The sequence below is a fragment of the Elaeis guineensis genome, chromosome 10 (assembly GCF_000442705.2).
Source record: "Elaeis guineensis isolate ETL-2024a chromosome 10, EG11, whole genome shotgun sequence".
Lineage (NCBI taxonomy): Eukaryota > Viridiplantae > Streptophyta > Magnoliopsida > Arecales > Arecaceae > Elaeis > Elaeis guineensis.
This window is the reverse complement of record NC_026002.2, coordinates 51,809,599-51,831,921: the sequence shown is the minus strand read 5'-3', so window position 1 is coordinate 51,831,921 and position 22,323 is coordinate 51,809,599. Positions and strand designations below refer to the sequence as shown.

Here is a 22,323-nt window from a genome sequence, read left to right as displayed (position 1 = left end):
AAGGTTGCAATCTTGGCCTCTGATGCTAGGGTTGGTTGAATTTGATGCATTCCTCCTCTTGAAGGTGTAGCTTTATCAGGTTCCCTAGTTGTTTCCCACTGTAAATTTTTTTCGGCTAGGTCTTCTAAGAATTGCCAAGCTTCAGTAGTTTCTTTGTCCATAAATTGGCCTTGGCACATGGACTCTAGCATGGTTCTTGAGTTTGAATCTAACCCCTCATAGATGATCTGGCACAGTCTCCAAGTTTCTATTCCATGGTGTGGGCATTGGGTCAAAAGATTCTTGAAACGATCAAAGTACTTCCAAAATGATTCACCAGCTAGTTGGTAAAATTGATTTATTTCATTCTTAATCCTAGCTGTTTTATGATGGGGAAAATATTTTTTTAAAAATGTTCTCACAAAGCCCTCCCAGGTAGTGACAGAATAGTTTGGCAGACTATAAAGCCACTTCTTAGCATTGTCCTTAAGGGCAAAGTTGATTAATCTAAGTTTGACCTCATCCTCTGTTAATTGCAGTTTCATGGTTGCACATACCTCCTCAAATTCTCTAATAAATATATAAGCATCCTCTAATCCTGTGAATTTTGGAAGCATATTTATGATTTGAGGTTTGATTTCAAAATTGTTAGCTGTCGGTTGTGGCAACCTGATACAAGATGGTTGGATGGAGCCAACTGGATAACACAAATCCTTAAGGGTCATGGGTTGGATTGGTTCAGCCATTGGAACAACAGGAATTGACTCAATCCTAACTAGACGACCCGACACTCTTCTCCACACACGAGGTGTACGGTTCTCGATGTTTATATAATTTTTTTTTTAATAAAATTTTTATGTATAAGGAAAAGAAAGAAAAGAGAAAAAGTTCTAAAGAGAAGATCCTAAGGAGTCCTAAATCTAAAGAAAAGTAACCAAATTAATTTAAATTTTAAATTTTTTTTTTTTTTTTCAAACAAGTGAATCAATAAATTAAACTCAATCTATCCTAGGGTTAACCTAAATCTAGACAGCTCCTAACTGTTCCAAGATGACCCTTCAAACCTTCCAAGTGGAGATTGATCAACTAGTTAGCCAGGTAAGTATAAGAGGTGGGAGGTTCACTCATCGTTGCCTTTCTAGACACCAAACGAGTTGGCCAGGCTAGCAACTGAACCAATTTAACAAACCACCCTCAGGGACTTGCCTAGACACCAACTAATCAAACAACTCAAACTTGGTAGAACTCTTAGGGTTCCTTGTCCTATTGAGCTCGAATTCCTTAAGGTTGACGTCTAATTGATTTTAAGATTAAAAGTCTAGGTAATGCAATATGATGGAGATGGTTTTTGGGCTAAGGAAGGGTAATGAAATCCCCACCTTATCTTGTTAATGGGTTGATGCCCTTAGATTAATTATGAAAATGCAAATACAAATAAACAAGATGACCAAGAATGTAAAAGATTTTAATTTAGAATTTTTTTTTTTATTTTGATATTTTACTTCACGATTATGAAATGTCTTTTGTTTTGTTTTATATTTTTTTTTTTTGTGATTAAGTAAATTCAAATGATTAGGTCTAAAAGCAAAAGTAATTAACTAAAAATAATAAAAGAGAAATTAGAAGCGTACCTGAGTTTTCCAGCAATCACCAACTAAATATAGAAACCTAAAGAAAAAAAAAAGAGAGTTATAACGCACGAAGAACAAATATTTGAAAATAATTTAAAACGCCAAATCCCCGGCAACGGCGCCAAAAACTTGATGTTCAAATCTTAAAATTTATAAATAAAACCGCAAGCGCACGGTGTGCAGAGTAGCACGACCAGCGAGTACGGGTCGATCCCACAGAGACTTGGTTTTAAAAATGATTTTCAAATCTATGCTCAAGCGAGCTTTAACAAAAATCGAAAGTCGAAAGTTGTTTGCTAAAGACAATAAGACTAAGGATCTAGGGTTTTTGAATCCACTAGATCTAGATTAGGAAATTCTACCTAGAATTTTTCTTATTGATCCTAACGACTACTCCTCTTGTCTTTCCCAAGCATAGATTATGAAGGGACTAAGGCCCAACGATAACCCATCAAGATTCTTTACAGGGGAGTAGTAACTAGGATCCCTTAGGGTTTTCTCCTCCTATGCACTGAATCAAGCATGAACTATGAAGGGACTCTGACCCAACTGTAGTTCATCAAAAATTCTTGGCAAAAGAGGAAGAAAAAGAAACCCTAAGAAAAAGAAAGAACCCTATGTAAAATCTCTACTCATGATCTAGCTTCATCGCAAACCCTAGAAGGGATGCTTAGCTAGACATGATCTAAATCTACTTGCAAAATTTAAATACAGAAAAATAAACTACTCTAATTTCATAAATTAAACTATCCTAATAAATTTAAACTGCATAATTTAAACTAACCTAATTGCATAAAATTAAATTGCATAAATTAAACTATCCTAATTGCAAGAAAAATAAATTGCATAATGTAAAGAGATGAAATTGCATAAAAATAAGATTTTATATATAAAAAAAATTATTACAAAAACCTCAAAGCTCGAGGCTTGAAAAGAGAGCTAAAAAAACCCCACTATCTAGGGTTACAAGCTTGATCAGAAGGAAGAATACATAAAACAAGGGCCTTTGGGGGCTTTTTATAGGCATTTGGGGGTTATAAGGTTTTCAAAACTTCCGATGTGGGACTAAGAGGTTTTAGGGGGTTTATGGTGCGCCGATGGGTCCATGGTCCATGCGCCTGTTGCTGTGGACCAGGAGGCTAACCAGATCACCAAATCAGTTGATTTTTGACCAATTTTGATCTGATTTGACTCGGGTTTGACCCAATTGAGTCTTCTTTCTTCATTCTTCAATTCCTGGGTCAATTTAACTCCGTTTTGCATAAAATTTGCGCCGTTGGAATCCTCTTTCCTTGTTCTTTCTATTGATGATCTCTTCTTCTACAAAATATAATAACAAGTATCAATTTCTTAATAAAGTTAGATAATTTAGATATTAATTGATACTTTTTATGTCAATTTGTGACATAAATCATTGAGGTTGTTGGAAATTGTGTCCTAAAATCAATCATGTGACGATTGAGTTTATCCTTATATATAAATTATTGATCAATTGAATAAAAGTTATTCTGATATTTTTCATCATAAAATGACATCTTCCTTGAACTCTTGTACTGTGATGAACTCCCTAAAACTATGCTAGTGTACGATAAGGAGAGGATTTATCGTATAGTTCTTAAACATATTCGCGATCAAATGATCCGTCATTATGGGATAATGATGTTTATTGAGTGGAAGTCATTGTGTGCTATATGGATTGGTTGTCCTCTTAACCAAGGAGTATGGTGACACTGGTATGGCATACTGGTGAGATATAAGGGTACATCATCAGTGAATAAGTGACTCACCTGCTGAGCATTTTGCTATCAAGAGCTGCTCGTGAAATACATGGGTATAAGTATCCTTCAGACCTGAGATCATCATAGTGACTTGCAAGCAACTCACTGTGCTTTGGTGCCGGACTACTTGAATTTCTAACAACTAGTATCAGAGCCAGATTTGAAATATATGCATGCAAAATAAATTTTTTTGAGATTATTGACATGAGATATAATTAAGATTTTTTATGAGATATTAAATCTCATTTAGATCTATTTATATAAAATTTTCAATATAATTTTGATTGGATTAGAGATACCTAATCAATGGTTGATTGAGGTTGTTATAAATCTGTTATAACATAATTCTACTGTTGCTGAATTTTTTTATTGAAAAATAACATGAATTAAAATTTATTTTAATAAAATTTTAATATTTTTATTTTTTTTATAAATAAAAATTTATTTTAGATTTAAATTAGATCTATTTTAATGGATATTTAGATCTGAATCCTATCATAATTCAGTATTGCACGAAAATAGATTTTACCAGAAATTAATTCCTAATGCATTCATATTTACATCTAATTAATTTTTTATTTGATATCAAATCTAAAATTGATGTTTTATAATCAGTATAAGATATATTTCAGATTTGATATGATATATATGATACATCAAATCTAATTGGATTAGATGAAGAACATAATTGATAAGATCAAGGATATGTTCATAACACAAAATAGTTTTGTTAATAATTACATGTTGATGTAATTATTTATGAAATTATATTTTAAATTTTTATAGTCTAGTACTCGGATTGATGAGATCACCAGACCATCCAATCATAAGAGATTGAAAAGATTAATCTCTCTTTTGCCTATTTGATGGGTTCTCTTATGACGTGTAGGGGTATTGTTGTGATCCAATTTCATGAAGAAGAAAAGTGAACAGATTTTTATGTATTATTTTGATCATAAATATATTTAGATTAGATCTAAAATAATTTATGATTCATTATAATATGATAAAATTTACATACAAAATTATTTTAGATCTGAATTACATGTTGCATATGATGTAATTGATATTGATCTAAAAGTTGTCATGATACATGAGATGTATGAATGAAGTTTAGATCATACCTATGTATGTTTAATTATTAAATATATTATAAAAAATATTTTTATGTATTGAAACATATGGTATGCTTCATCTGAAATCTTTGTAGAATAGTTCTACAAACTGAAACACATATTTCACATACTTAATTATGAATTAAGTTTTGAATGATCTAGATTTGAGAATTGAAGATCATTAAAACACTACATAAAATGATGGGCAAAGGATTAGCATGAATCAGGTCCTTCTAATGGGTTAGATCTAGGGTTAGAAATACATATGGACTATGTAGAGAAATTGATTAAATCTAATCAAATATTGAATTAGATCAGGTCAGTATTTCTCTAAATCAATCTCAATAGTTGTAGTTTGATCAAGTCCATGTGTTTGACCCTTATAAATAGACCACGATCATGGCTCCGTGATTGAGCCCGAACCTTTTGGTTTGCCAAATCGAAACTAATGAACCAGCTGGTGTCTCAGGTAAGTTTGACAGATTCAATCAAGTAGTTTTTAATTGAGAGCTATTCATCTAGATGCATCTACGGTGAGTTAAGGGCATATCCCTCACATTAATCTCACTTATCTGACCAACATGATAGATTATATTTTGATTAGATCACTAGTTGATTCGTGCAGACCCATGCCATTAAGATGAATCAGTGTGACTGATTTAGATGTCTTTAGACCAGCTTGTGCTTAATCCTTTACATGACTTGATGAAGTTAGTAGGAGAATTTACAGCTTGCAAGTCGACTTCTTCTCTTATTCTCAGATCAATTAAATCAAATTCTCTAAATATTAGGTCCATAAAGTGATAAAGTTATGAGATAACTTGGTCATTGCTTCCTATTAAGGTATGTGATAATGAGTCTAATATTCCAAATAGGCATTGGAGGTGCTACACGCCTGGTGTCTATTACATATTGAAATTATCATTCATCATATGACCATCATGATGCACCTTCAGATCAATGCTCAGGTTGGTCGAGCCATACTCAGACCTGGACATCCGTTTGTTGGATGCACGTAGTATATCATGTTAATGGTTGGATCTAATCAAAATTTTCAGTAGAGGCACCACACACCTACTGAAGGGACACCTAGGGCAAAACTTATTGCTAGAAGTTGTTTGGAGAAATAATGGTTATGAACCTACCCATGGATGCACTAAGGTTGGTCGAGCCACACTCGAGCCCGAATGTAGTCCGTGTGGATTCTAGTACTCGCTAAGAAATTAATGTAATTCCTTGAGTTGGAGGTAGAGGCTACCAATTCGTTAAAAATAGTGAGAGAATCTTTAGACTAAAGTCCATATCTTCAGGATTAAAAATAATTCATATACTAATAGGTTAGTATTTTTTCCTTCCAGTTATGGCCAACACACTATCCATTTATACACTGTTGGACAGCGACAAGCTCATCGGATGCAACTTCGATAGCTGGTATTGAAAGTTGAAGATTGTGTTAGAGCACAAAAAGATTTTATATGTCCTTATGGATCAGGCACTTGAAGAAACTACAGCCAATGCTCCTCGTGCTGCGAGAGACATTTATATGAAGTGGCTTAATGACCACACGACTGTGCATTATGTGATGAGGGCAGCTATGAATAACAAACTTAGTCATAAGTTCGAGGATGTACAGCCTGAGAAAATGATTCAAATATTGAATGAGTCCTTCGATACCCCTAAGGATGTGGAGAGATATAAAATACCTACGCAGTGTTCAATGCCTGTATGCGAGAGGGGGCTTCAGTCACTGATCATGTATTGTACATGATTGAGCAGATTGAATACCTTAGCAAACTTAGCTTTTCATTGCATGAACAGTTAGGCAAGGATGCTATCCTCAATTTGCTACCAAAATCCTACCTATCATTTCTCAGTCATTATAGAATGATGAAGCCTACGGTAAACTATCATGGTTTGCTAGGGTTACTGTAGATTTTTGAGAAGGATCACCAGCTCCAGAAAGAGCCAATGAATTTAGTGGGAGGTTCATCTACAGGGCATCGATCCTTTAGGAGAGAAAAAAAGAAAAAGGTGCAGAAATTCTGTGCCATCAATTTCAAGCAGAGCAAAACGTTAAAAGTTGACAAGAGCCAGGCAGAGTGCTTCTTCTGTAAAAAGCTAGGTCTTTGAAAAATAAATTATCCTGCTTATATAGCCACCCTTGACCCAAACAGGCCTAAGAACAAGAGAAAGAGGCAAGTGGTTACTTCACAAGGTATTTATATGATAACACCTTGTAATTTCTCTATTTGTGATACTACTACCTGGGTATTCGATATCGAAAGTATTATTAATATATGCAATTCGTTGCAGGAACTACAGGTAAGTAAAAAATTTCGAGAGGGCAAGCGGTTCCTTAACATTAGAGATAGAAGTCTTGTTCCAGTTCTGACCTTAGAAACTTTGCAGCTTGTCTTCGAGTCCAGTAGTGTCATGTTAGATGATTATCATTATTGTCTCTCTTTTATGATAAATAACATCTCTATAGGCCTTTTGGCCAAACTTGGTTACAAGTTTATAATAAAAGATGATTTTTGTGATATCATTATGAATGATACTACAATTATGCATGGACAATTGAAATATGGTATATACACAATATCACGGCCTGTTAGTGTAATGTACACACCTAGTAAACCTCAAAATAAATAATGTTAGTGAATCCTACATTTGGCATTGTAGGTTTGGTCATCTGAATAAGAATAGGATTGACAAGTTGATCAAGAAATGTATCCTTAAGATAGATGATTGTGAATCATTGCCTACCTATGAGTCCTGTCTACTTGGTAAGATGACTAAGTCACCTTTTAAAGGAAAAGGTGAGAGAGCCAGTGATATCCTAGGTCTAATACATACTGATGTATGTGGGCTTATGAATATAAGTGCCAGAAGAGGATACTACTACTTCATTACGTTTACAGACGACCTATCGAGATATGGGTATGTCTATCTTATGAAGCATAAGTCAGAATCATTTAAAATGTTCAAACAATTTTATGCTAAAGTAGAGAAACAAACTGGAAAGAGTATTAAGATCCTTCAGTCAGACTGAGAAGGTGAATACCTCACCAGTGAGTTCCTGATATATCTGGAAGAGAATGAGATTCTCTCATAATGGACCCCTTCTGGAACACCACAACATAATGGTGTGTCTGAGAGGAGGAATCAAACCTTGTTAGACATGGTCTGATCCATAATGAACTTTTTTAGTCTGCCAATCTCTTTTTGAAGATATGCTGTAGAGACTGTCTGCTACATTTTGAATAAGGTGCCTAGCAAGTTTGTCGATAAAACTCCATATGAGATATGGACTGGGCGTAAGCCAGTGCTCTCACATCTTAAGGTCTGGGGGTATCCAGCTTATATCAAGCGTTTAAAGACAGATAAGCTTAGATCGAAGTTCGATAGATGCTTGTTTGTAGGATATCCAAAGAAAACTAAAGGGTACTACTTCTACCTTGCTACAGAATAATAAGTGTTTGTTAGCAGCCGGGCAGTCTTTTTGGAAAAGAAATTCTTTGGTGAAGGAGCTAATGCCTGTAAAATTGAACTTGATGAAGTTCATAAGGTGGGAGGACCGACACACATAGAATTGGATTTGATTGGTGAATCAAATTTAGAGCCAGTAGAGGCACCATTAAGGAGATCTGGTAGAGTACCATATCAGCCAGATAGATACTACGATTTTATGATCTGGGATGGTGACCTAATCAAACTTGATGAGAATGATGAGGATTTGATCACCTATATAGAGGCCATGCAAAGGCCCGACTCCAAAAAATGGCTTGAGGCCATGAAGTCCGAGATGGAGTCCATGGAGATCAATAGTGCATGGACACTAGTTGATCCATTTGAAGGGATAAAACTCATAGGGTGTAAATAAATTTTTAAGAGGAAAAGAGGAGCGGACGGAAAGGTGGAGATCTATAAAGCCCATCTAGTTGTCAAGGATTACCGTCAGCATTATGGTATTGACTATGATGAGATATTTTCTTCTGTGGTAATACTCAAGTCCATCCATATTATGCTTGCTATCGCTGCACACTTAGATTATGTGATCTGACAGATGGATATTAAAATCGCTTTCCTTAATGGGGAGCTAGAACAAGAGGTGTATATGATACAACCTGAAGGGTTCACATCCACAAACGAGTCAAAAGTGTGCAAGTTGAAAAGGTCTATTTATAGACTTAAGCAGGTATCGAGGAGTTGAAACATGTATTTTAATAAGATGATTAAAATGTATGGCTTCGTTAAGAACAGAGAAGAGCCTTGCGTCTACAAGTGGACTTTTGATTCTGTGGTCATTTTTTTTATGTTGTATGTGGATGACATACTGTTACTAGAAAATGACATCCCAACTTTGCAGAGTGTGAAGCTGTGGTTATCATCATAATTCTCCATGAAGGATTTAAGAGAAGCATCCTACATCTCAGGGATGAAGATCTTTGAGGATAGATCCAGAAGGTTGCTTGGATTATCCCAATCCACGTACATTGACACCTTATTGAAGTGGTTCAACATGGATAATTTCAAAAAATACTATCTTCCGATAGGCTATGAAATTACTCTTTCCAAGAAAGATTGTCTAACAACTCCTGAGGAGAGAAAGTGCATGAGTAGAATACCATATGCTTCAATAGTGGGATCTATCATGTACGTTATGACATGTATGAGATCGGATGTGGCCTATTCACTAAAAGTAGTGAGTAGGTACCAGTCAGATCCAGATGAGAAGTATTGAAAGATTGTGAAAGTAATTCTTAAGTATTTGAGAAATACTAAAGATCAATGACTTATCTATGGAGACTCTGATATGAAACTTATGGGATATACTGATTTCAGTTTTCAGTCAGATTGTGATGACAGCAGAAGCATGTTGGGCTACGTATTTATCTTGAATGGAGAAGCTGTTTGCTAAAAGAATTTCAAGCAACATACTGTGACCGATTTTGTATACGAAGTGGAATACATTGCTGCATCGAATGCTGCAAAGGAAGCAGTGTGGTTGTAAAAGTTTATCATCGAGCTGAGAGTTATACCTTCCATTGATGGTCCCGTCCTGCTGTACTGTGACAGCTCTAGTTGCCATAGCTCAAGCGAAAGAACTCAAGTCGCACCATCGCACCAAGCATGTTCTGCGTTGCTATCACCTGGTGCGAGAGATCATGAACCGAGGTGACATCAAGCTTCAGAAGATTGACGGAAAGGAGAACTTAGCCGACCCCTTCACTAAAGCTCTTGGGATCAAAGAGTTTGATAACTTCAAATGAAAGATGGGTATAAGATACTGCCCCGATTGGCTTTAGTCCAAGTGGGAGTTATTGAAAATTATGTCTTAAAACCAATCGTATGATGATTGAGTTCATCCTTGTATATAAATTATTGATCAATTAAATAATAATTATTCTAATATTTTTCATCACAAGTGACATCTTCCTTGAATTTTTGTACTGTGATGAAGTTTCTAGAACTATACTAGTGTACGATAAAGAGAAGATTTATCGTATAGTTCTTAAATATGTTTGCGATCAAATGATACGTCATTACGGGATAATGATGTTTATTGAGTGGAGGTCATTGTGTGCCATATGGGTTGGTTGTCCTCTTAACCAAGGAGTGTGGTGACATTGATATGGCATACAGATAAGATGTAGGGGTATATCATCACTGAACAAGTGACTCACCTATTGAATGTTCTACTGTCAAAAGCTGCTCGCAAAATACATGGATATAAGTATCCTTCAAACCTGAGATCATCATAGTAACTTGCAAGCAACTCACTGTGCTTTGATGTCGGACTACCTAAATTTCTCACAGAGGTTTGACAATTTATCTATGACCTGCCATCTAGTCGGGACTCATGATAGAGGGACTAAATCATATGTTAACTACATCTTAAGGTTCTTTTCAGTTCTACTGGGTTGCCACTACATTCTGCTAGATGTCACTGATAAATTGTGAGAGCTCACTAGGGTTGTTCTGGATTGACAATCTTTGATGAGTTAGAGTAAAATTATTTCGATCCATTGAAAAGAGTTTCAATGATACTTTGATAGAGATCATTGTATATCTCACTACCATATAGACTTGAATCTATGGGGTCACACAACAAAAGAATTAGACCTGAAATATGTAATTGAGCTTATGAAGTGTCAATTGGGCTTAAAAAAAATTGATTGGGTTCAAGGTATCCTTGCTAGCACATGATTGGATCCAATTTTCTCTTCATATTTGATTCTCTTATTTGATAAGATAATTTAAACTTAATTATCTGCTAATAACCTAAATAAATTAGATTCATTGGACTCCAATTATTGGGTGTCTAAAGTTTTGGATCAAATAAATTAAAGATGCAAGTCTCTAATTAATTTTCTTGATAGAGTTGGGGCGCCACCTTGATTTGATCAAGTTGGACGTGTCCCATCTTTAGAGGGCATGTAGACCCTTTATGGGGCATCTTTTGGGTGCACTTTGGGGTGTGATTTAGTAGGTGCAAGGGCTCTAAGAGTTGATGCCTAATAGGTTTCCTAAAGGAAGTTGTATAACTTAAGTTATAAGGAAACCTAATACAAGTAGGACTCGTATTATGAGATTGAATAGGATTCAATCTTTATGTCTATTTAAAGGGACCTCCCCTAAGATCTTTAGGCATTCAAACCAGCAGTCCACATGCCACAAAGAAGCCCCCCCATGCCCTCTCTTCTCCTCCCTTTCTCTTCTCCTTTGGTTATCCACAGGCCCCACCTCTTGGGTGTCCCATCTTCTTCCACACCCAAGGCTATTGGGCATCTCTTGTTTGCTGGTTTCCAATGCCTGATAGCAACATAAATTAAGGGAAAAAGGCAAGAGAAGAAGAGAAGAAGAAGATCAAGAAAAGAGATCAAAGAGTTGATCACAATTCAGGCTTCATTCAGATTCGCAGGCTGAATTTTCTTAGAGAAGAAAATGTTGGATTTTAGAATTTGAAGCATGCATATGTGTTTCAAAATTTAATTTTCTAAACACCATAGTAAAGAATAAGATTAAAATAATTTTAATTTAAATTTTGCATGCATAAAAATATAAAATCATATTGATCTATTTCATATGCTGAAATTGATATATGCTGAAATTTAGATTGTGATCAAATCACATATCTGTTTTACAATCTCTTTCTTCAAATTTAGATCTAAAAAAGACAAGATTCTCTGTTAGTCGTATAAGTATCTGACCTCTATGAGTATCTACTCAGGATCAGCCTAAAATAGTCCTCTAAGATCTGAATTTTGGTTCTCTAAAATTCAGCCTGCTGAATCTGAACGAAGCCTAAATCACGATCAACACTTGATCTTTCTCCTTGATCTTCTTCTTCTCTTTTTCTCTAGAGTTTTCTCTTACTATGTACTGCTACCAGATGTTAGAAAGCAGTAAGGAAGAGGAACCCAAACTTCTTTGGGCATGGAACTCCTTGGGACGTGCATCCCAAGGGAAGGGTGTGTAGAACGCCCAAGAGAAAAGAAAATGGGAGGAAGAGAGGGCGTGGGGAGAGCCTTTGGGTGTGAGGGGCTGCTGGTTTGGATGTTCTAGGGACCTTAGGAGAGGTCTCTTTAAATAGGCATAAGGATTGAATCTTATTCAATCTCACAATACAAGTCCTACTTACATTAGGATTCCTAATAACTTAAGTTATCCAACTTACATTAGAAAGCCCATTAGGTTCCAACTATTAGAGCCATTGCACTCATAATTAGACACCCTCTTTTGTACCCAAAAGAAACTCCATATGAAAATCAAAGGCCCTCTAATTAATGTACATGCCCAAATTGATCAAATCAAAGTGGCGCCCCATAATAACTATCAAAGAGATTCATAAGGGACTTGCACCCTTAATTTATATGATCCATAACCTTAGACACCCAATAATTGGAGTCTTATGAATCTTATTCATATAGGTTATTAGCAAGTAATTAAGTTAGAATTAACTTATCAAATAAGTAATCCTAACGAAAAGAGGAATTGGTTCCAACTATGTGCTAGCAAGGTTACCATGAATCCAATGGATTTTTTTAAATCCAATTGATACTTCATAAGCTCAATTACTTATTTCAGGTCTAATCCCTTTATTGTGTGATCTCATAGGTTCAATTCTATCTGGTAGTAAGACATACAATGATCTCTATCATCGTATCATTGAAATTCTTTTCAATGGATCAGAATAATTTTACTCTAACTTAACAAGGATTGTCGATCCAGAATAATCCTAGTGAGTTCTCACAATCCATTAGTGATACCTAGCAGTATGTAGTGGCAACCTAGTAGAACTGAAATGAACCTCTAAGTGTAGTTAACATGTGATTCAATCCCTCTATCATGAGTTCTGACTAGATGGCAGGTCATGGATAAATTATCAAACCTCAACATCGGTTATATGATAGATTCAATCAGCTTAAGTCCATATGTGATTCTATGAAAATTTTTTTCCATCAATCATACTGCTATGACCATAGACTTAAGGACTCAGTCTCTTAAATCTCATAGGACTACTTTCTTCTGCTAGGATCGATAGATTTCATCTTGATGCACACCCCACTCCTACAGTGGACCAAATGTTGCCAACATCCACTACAAAAGCTCCTTGAGACCCATGTTGATGTGTCAGTCAAACTCCAGCAGCCTCACTACGAGCAGTAGTGTCATCTCAGATCAAAAGACCAGTCATACAATGCCAGCATCGAGAAAGTCATTAATGAGTGAGCAGATATCCATGTGACTTCTTATGTTGATCATGCTCAGCGCTAATTATTCTCCAACAACCACCTACACTCTCACTCCAATATTTCTACACTACAGACTCGAGACCCATCTGGCTGAAGAAAATGATCCATGCACTGATCTATCTGGATCAATCACCATCTCCATGATGATCCTATGACCGGGAGTAATTTAAGAATCAACCATCAATGACATATGCCTCAAATTCTTAACTCTTTGAGAATATGTCATCATCTTGTTAATCCCTTAGATGATTCATGGACACATAGACATGAATGATAATATAACTGCCCAATAAGTATAAAATCATGTCCTAGAGATATGAAATGTGTCAGCCAAGATTGACTTCTAGGGCATACATCTAACAATCTCCCACTTGCACTAAAGCCAATCTACCGTGTACCAAATCCTATCTTCACAAGACAGGCTATAGTCTTAGGCTAGCCAAGTGACTTACTAGTGGGTCATCCACATCACATGTGGAGTTTGCTCTCTGCACCTCTATATATTTTTACTCGAGATAGTCGCGTGTTCTACTATTCTATGTGCTTGGATATCTGGTGAGACCTAGGCTCCTTAGCACGGGCTTTGGTGCCATTATTTTTGCAATATAGTGTCACGACATCTGATGGTATGACAACTAATTCTGCCGCTAATATTACAACCAGAATGTATCCTACACATCTACAGTATACTCTACTTTCATTGATCGATTATTTAAAATTCTTCCAAGATATCGACATAGGAACACATCCATGATGTAGATATTCTACCATCAACATCAGACATAAAGTCTGAATTAGTGTATCCTCCTACTCTTAATTTTGATCCTTCTCCGAACATGTCCTCAATTTTTCTTAAGAGCTTAAGGATATTTTTACAGTAATCCCATGCTCACAGTCTAGATACAACTGATATCTACTTGTGACAATCATGGTATAATCAGTTCAAGTACTTTATGACATACGACTATGTTTGAGAGGGTAGTAGACCCCTCTCTAAGATTTCTATGCTGAACGCTTTTAGTATCCAGTCTCTGTACTTTATCAGTGAAAACACAAGCATCCAATTACATCTATCTCTATAGATCTTTAGGACACTCGCTTTATGTCTTTCATGGAGAAATCTATATTCAACTATATTTTAACCGATGTCAATTTTGGATACTCCCACTAACTCTTTTAAAATCCATAATTTCTCTTTTCTGATTAAATAATTTGATCATATGAAAGTTTCAACTCCAAGATTATTATAGACTTTGTGATCACCTATCACAAGAAGTAAAATCCATAAGCTATTCCATACAGAAATCTTCAGAAGATCTCTTCTTTAAAAAGCTATTTCACTTCTCTTTCTTGGAGTCGATGTCTTACATCACCTCATTGTAGGTTCTGGGATCATCTCTATGCTCTCCATCTCCCATGAGAAATAACTTTCTCTACATCCTCTGTTAAGCATACCCAAGACCTTTCGAGAGGATAGGTGATCCTATTATGTGTACGAGGTGGAAGAGGAATATACATCTACTAGCTTATGATGAGTAGGTTCTTAAGGTCTTAAAGCTCACTGCTCTTCAGAGACACTCTCTTTGAGCTTAACTTTCCTCCTATTGCTTCATCTTGATTAAATAATTTTTCAAGAAGATAGCATTTAGGTTACAATCACATTGCAATTCTTTCAGAAAATAGTATCTCAAACTCTTTTACGATAAGCTTTATAGACCTATCCTCTAACATATCCATCCGCTATCCTAGACACAGGCTGGACATCCTTGAATCTCAAAATAATCAAGATTCAGTTCTCACCATACCGTATCTCATTCGCTGTGGTAGGAACAGGTTTAGAGAGAACCTAATTTCATAGAAATAAAGCATGTCCCTAAAGAAATATGAAAAATTAGTGAAGTTCATTATGGACCAGACCATATCTTATATAGTCCATAACTCTTCTTATCTTGTTGAACTAAGATATACTAAGAGCAGTCCAATATGAAACAATACCATTTTATGAGATAATCAAGAAATTTTTTTCAATGGTATTGCATCCTCGATCCGATCGAAGCACCTTCAAAAATTTTTTAATTTATTTTTCTACTTACATCTGAATTCTTTGAATCTTTCAAAAATTTTAGATTTGTATCTCATATACAAAGTAGAGACAACTCCTTGGTTAGCACATCATATGGGTTACACATATCAAATGTGTACATGGATAAGTATCTCAGTGATCCTTTTTTCTTGTCCCACAAGAGTAGCTTGATCATATTTTCTCAAAGAAATGATGCACAAACTAGATTTGACTCAACAGTCAATGAGCCCAAGCCCATATTTTTTAGTTCGTTAATCATTTCTTTTTCAATATGACTTAGCTATATGTTCCACATATAAATTTTATCTCAATTTTGAATCTCTCAGATCCAATGGCATTCACTGATTACTCAATTAAGTTCATATATGCATCAACATGCAAATAATAGAGATTGTCTTTAAGAACTAAATTCAAACGATGATCATAAAGGACAGATACCCAGGGTTGTAGAAGCAACTATTGTCCTATAGCCAATTCAAAGGTTCTTCCTCATCCCTCTACCTTCTCATCGACTCTACACTAGAGTCTGTAGCTCAACTAAGAGAAGAAAAAATCATAAGGACAGTATTGAGCAATTTTGATATACCTACTCTAGGTGTATCTTTGTTTCTTTAGGCTCTCCAGGTATTTACCTCTGAACTCTTTCAAGGTTTCTTTGTTATCAACACTTTGACCAATTCAGATAAAGTGCCATGATAGTCTTTCATATGGTAGTTTATCATAAACTATCCATATAAATTAATCAGGGATCGTAGGATCAAATTCATAAGTAATTTCTTATGTATGGTCATGTCGAGCCTTTTAAGCTCTTTAATGTCCTCGATCATTATCAAATAATGATCATAGACTGACTGCCTATCATGCATCACATGCGCTGTGTGACTCTGATCACCTCACAACACTTGTGGATGAATCAACATGTCATTGGCAGTGTACATGTACTCATACATAGCACCTATCTTTATTGTCATTGTCCATCTACTCATCAAGTATAGCTCATTGACTATGGATTGGACAGGTTGTTAACATTAGAATAATCTGGTAGAGAATATTGCTTAATTTTTTAAATTAAAAATAATTTTTAAGTTTGTAAGCCAGTCTATATACTTGATTTCGATTAATCGGTTAATATTTAGGATGTTAGATGTGTGCCCTAGATGTCAGATTGGCTGACACATTCCTGTACAAATCTAAAGGCAAATTTATAATTTTGACTATAAATCAATAAAATGGGTTATTCTTCAATCACATTGTATTACATTGTGTCTGTAATACATCCTTTGAGTTAGTAGGAATGTCAATTCATATTTTAAGAGTTGAAAATTTAAGGCATGAATTTACATAACTAACTCACAAACAGTTCCTGACCATAGGATCATCACGAGGATGGTGATCGATCTGGAAGGTTGGTGTATGATCGCTTTCTTAGGGTAGATGTGTCTTGAGTCTATGTGTGGAGACACCAGAGCGAGAGTATAGGTATTCATTGAGAATGAAGTACTGAGCGTGACCACCTCGAGCAGTCATAAGAAAGTCTACCTTCTTGTCGATGACTAGCTCGATGCTACAGTTGTGTGTCTAGTTCTTTAACCTGAGTGCATCGACAGTTCACCTTGAGTGTGTTATAGTTTGACTATACCATAACTTGATCTCCTAGCCATTCAAAATCTTAAGGTGTATGTTGGTTGTAGCATATTTATTGTAAGAACTAGGTCGCACCAAGATGGGATCTATCAACCTCGGTAGATGAGAGGAGTAGTCTTATGATGATCGAAAGATCGAGTCCTTAAGCCCATGGCCATGGCAGAGTGAAATAATGAAAAAAAGTTTTCCATTGAGTTTCACATCGAACTCGGATCGATCGATTGATTCATATGACTGATGTTGGGTTTGATGAGTTCACCTTAACCCTAATTCAGTCAGAACTCATGATAGAGGAACTCAATCACACAGGTAGCTGCACCGAGAGGTTCATCTTCAGTTCTGATGAGTTGCCACCATATGCTGTTAGGTGTCACTGGTGGATTTGGGAGCAATTAGAATGATATTGATGATCGATCATTCTAATTGTCTGAATCAGAAGAGTTCTGATCCATCGAAAAGAGTTTCGATGATGTCGATGATGAGATCACAACATATCTCATTACCATACAGAATGAATCTAACTAGGTCACACTAACAAGGGTTAGGATTTGGATTTCATCAATTGGGCTAACCTAATTGATTTGGATTAGATCCAATTAGGTTCAAGAAAATCATGCTAGCACTTGATTGAGCCTAACTTTCTCCTCGTGTAATCTTTTCTGTCTCTACTGAGCCAAATATGATTTGACTCATCCAGAGAACCTTGGAAAGATTTTTCTCAGTCTAAATGAAGATTATCCAGTTCAAAAAAAGTTTATCTTAATTCATGAGATGAATTTAAGACGAGCACTGCTAATTCCTATCACCTGCCAATTTCATTTTAGACATCTGTCAAATATTGACATATGGGTCTTAAACTCAAGAGAGCTCATTGAAGGATTTTGTGGAGTGTCCACATGCCTAAACCACATCAAATTGGGTGCCATAATCAGATTATGGTGTGAGCCCAATTGGATTAAAGTGGGTGCCCCTAATGGATAAGAATGAAAGAGTCTTGATAAACATGGACTCTTTAGCACCATCTTGCTTGTGCTTATCCAAAGTTGACACCAACATAGAGAGAGGTGGGGGTTTTTTATCTGATATGATCAGATGATATCACTCCACCAATCAAAATTTTTCCAAAATTTATTGGAATTCTTTGATTGGTCGAATGATGTGGCACTGCATAGCATACAGGGTCTATAAAATCCCTATCTGCGCCTAGGGTTTGTAAGTTTCTACTCAATACCAAGCCAAAATGAGAATCCTCTCCTCTTCTCTACATCCTCCCTGCTCTCCTCTCTCCCTCTTCACATCTAAGGAGTTGGACATCTATCTGGCAAAGGTCCAAGGCATGGTGATGGCCTGGAACAGGAAGGCTGCAGGACATCTTCGACAGCCTGCTGCTCCAACTTCAGAAGGAGTTCTGAAGTACTTCAAAATCAGATAGAGATCTGATTTTTGGAGCATAGATTTGTGAGGAGAAGATTCTAGGTCCTACTTGAGTGGATACTAGTAGAGGCCAGGTGCTTGCGTGGCTACATCAGAACCTCGGGCTGTGCTGAGATCATCAATAGGGTAATCAGATTACCCTTGAGGTATTACTTGTTTCCTCATCTCTTTTAGATTTATTTTAGACTTAATATTGGATATGAAGATTAGATCTAGAGACTTAGATCTAAAATAAATATAGGATAATTTTTTTTAAATTATTCCACCCCAGATTTGATGAAATCTTGAAGATCCTACAAAGGAAAAAGATAGTTTTTCCTTCAACTGGTAACATAGCCAGATTGATGGCTTAGTTTCAGATCTAATTTAGATCTAATTTTAATTTTAATTATCTGATATTAAAAGATTTTAGATATCACATCAGATGTGATAGAATCTAAAATCAAAATATTTAAAATTAAATCAAGAAATCTAACATGCATGAGTGCATGACTAGACTAGGATAGTTGAATTATGAACAGTCTTAAGTTTTATATTTAATGAGATTAAAATATAAATTAAATTTAATTTATTTATATTTTTTTTTATATTATAATTATTATAATTAGATCAAAAAATAAAAAATAAAATTTTAATTTTTTCATAAAATTGATCTGTTGCATGCCTAGACTAGTTGTAGAATTGTTCAGTAACTTGTCTAGAATAGATTTAATTTTGAATAGTTCAATTTAAATCTTATTTTTTAGATATTATATATGTGTATCAGATCTGAAAGTATGTTAATTAGATTAATTTTTGATACATGAGATGTATGCAAAGCATGTATTAGTTAGATCTTAAATTGTATATGTGATATGTTAATTTAGATCTAACTAGTTTTGTAGTTAAATTTATATTTCTGATTAAGGTGTTCCTCATGGCCGTCCGGTCATAAGAATAAAGTAGATTTTAAGACCCTCTTTCTCATTCAATGGGGTGTTCATATGACGTGTAGGGGTGCGCGTTCATCCTTAATCAGAAATCAAAACTTACTTTTCTGCAAAACCTAGATCCTGAAACCCTAGGATTTATTTTACATGCTTTGTTTATGAACCCAAACTTAATTAATGAATTAAGCTTATGAAATTAAGTTAGGTCTAAAATTGAGAATTTCAGATCTAAGATATTTTCATAAAATTGGGTTCGGGCTTGGGTAGCTCAATTAGGTCTAGCGGTTGATCAAACCGAATCAAGAGTTGGTTAGGTGGGATCATGAAAGCTAATAATTGACCAGCCTAATAGGATTAAGTCTGGGTCAAGGTCGAATCACATTTAGATGTGACTCGATCAAGTTAAGACCTAATTTGGCTCAGTGGTTAGAGCCTGGATTGTAGGCTAACCCAATTAGTTCTGGTTCGACAATTTGGTGTCTAAGGTAAGTTGGGCAGATGCGACCGACTGATTTTTAATTGGGAGCTACTCGACTCGAATGTTTCTTGTCGAGTTAATGGCATATCCCTCCCACCGGTCTCACTTACCTGGCCATATGTGTCGACTCAGTTCTGATTAGAGGTGGCTAACAATTCGAGCTAACCCATGCCACTAGGTTAGTCATAATTGTTATGACTATGTCAAGTCAAGTTTAATGAGACCTAAATCAAATCTTCTAAGAAAATATTAAGTCTAGGTCTTCCACCATTGTGGATGTGCGGGCCCTTCCGGGTTGATTGTTCTCTGGTTACAGTGGCTCAGTTGCACCGAAGATGCAACCATGTCCATTAGGCATTGGATGCTACGAATTAGAGGATGGGTTGGGCTCAATATTTCGGATACGGTGAGGGACCCAATCAGGAATCTAGTTCGTGCAAATGGTGGGTTTGACTTAACTAAGGATTGGAGCAATATCCGATACGGTGAGCTTCATGAATTAGAGACAAGTTTTGGGTGCACCATGATTAGAGAATCATTGGACAAGAGTTGTCCACTCATCGGTTGACCCATCACCAATAACTGTTAGGTGAGGTGATGAGCCAGTCGGTGAGACCACACCACCCACTAAAATCACTGATCATGGAGATTTTCACATCTCTACCAAGGGAGTGTAGGGATCTGAGAAAATAGTGGAGCCTAATTTGTTTAAAAATAAAACTCCTAAATAAATTGGTTAAGTCTGATTACAAAATCTAACTAGAAACTTTTGACTCTCTACAGGAAACATGTCTGCCTCAAACCCCCTGACCAAAATACTAGACACCCACAGATTGACTGGACCAATTTCAAGGACTGGTTGAGGAACTACAGAATTATTCTGGGTTTAAAAAATTGACTCATGTCTTGGACCAGGACCCACCTGCCATGCCAGCACGTCCGACTGCTGAACAGAGAGCATCTCTGAAAAAGTGGACGGATGATGATAACAAAGCAAGGTACTACATGTTGGGTGCAATGTCTGATGACTTGCAGCCAACATGAGAATATTTTGACTACCCAAATGTTGGCTCACCTACAAGAGTTGTTTGGTGAACAGAGTCGCGGCCAAGTATCAAGTCTGTCAAAGACTTTTTAAGGCCAAGATGCGTGATGGGCAGTCAGTCCAAGATCATTGTTTGACAATGATCAAGGATCTTGAGGAGCTTGAGAAGCTCGGTATCATCTTAGACAAGGATTTTCAGATTGATGTGATCCTTCAGTCCTTGTCCGATGCATATGGTCAGTTCATCATGAACTTTCATATGCATAAGATGCAGTGTACCTTGGCCGAGTTAATGAACATGCTGGTTACGGCTGAGCTTTCTATGAAGGTTCAAAAGGCTCAGTTCTTACTGTGGAGCGACTTCTTCCAAGAGAAAGTCTTTTGGAAAGAAAAAGAAGTCTGCGAAGAAGCAGAAGGTGGATGGCAAGAAAAGAAGACAGAACCGAAGAAGAAGGCTGCTGATAAGAAAAATATTTCACTGCAATCAGACGGCCATTGGAAGCGAAACTGTCCTCAGTACCTGGCCACCCTGAAGAACAAGAAGGATGGTCCTTCTGGAGGTATGCTCATTTTAGAATCTAATCTTACATTTCTTCTGCATCCAGTTGGGTGCTTGACTCTGGTTCTAGTGCTCATTTGTGCACTTCTATGCAGGGTCTTGAGGAGAGCAGGAGGCTGAGGGATGGAGATGATCCTACGTCGAAAATGGAGCAAGAGTTGCTGCTGTGGCCGTGGAACCTACCCTCTGCGATTACCGTTAGGATTAGATTTAGTTTTAAGAGACTGTTATTATGTGCCTGCAGCAAGCAGGAATTTGATTTCTGTTTCATGTTTAGCACAAGAAGGCTATGTGATTAGCTTTCATAAGGACCATTGTAACATATTTTATGAAAATAATAAAGTTACAGATGGTTTTCTTATTAACGGTCTCTATCAGCTACATATTGATGTATCTGTATTTAATATCGAGCAAAATGTGAATGCCATAGGAATTAAAAGGCCTAGAGATAGTCTAAATGATAGTATCTGTGGCACCTAAGGCTAGGTCATATAGCGGAAGACAGGGTTAACAAATTGGAGAAATTCGGGCTATTGAGTCTTGACTTTCGAGTCATATCCAGTTTGTGAATCATGCCTTCAAGGCAAAATGACCAAGCTTCCTTTTGTGGGACATGGGGAAAGGGCCACAGACCTACTTGCCCTAGTACATACGGATGTGTGCGGCCCATTTGATGTGCCGGCTAGAGGCAACTACGTCTACTTCATTACCTTTACCGATGATATGTCTAGGTACGGATATGTGTTTCTAATGAAACACAAGTCTGAAGCTTTTGAAAGGTTCAAAGAATTCAGACATGAGGTAGAAAAACAAACAGGAAAGCCCATTAAGGTTCTTCGATCAGATCGAGGAGGTGAATACCTTAGTCGGAATTTAGACTATCTTAAGG

At 36.2% G+C, this 22,323-nt stretch overlaps 1 non-coding gene across 1 annotated transcript; it reads left to right on the top strand.

The window, feature by feature from the left end:
• Positions 1–249: 249 nt before the first annotated feature.
• LOC140852292 (small nucleolar RNA R71) lies at positions 250–356 on the top strand. Its single transcript, XR_012135194.1, has one exon. It is a non-coding gene; the product is annotated as a small nucleolar RNA R71 (small nucleolar RNA).
• The last annotated feature ends 21,967 nt before the right edge of the window (positions 357–22,323 follow it).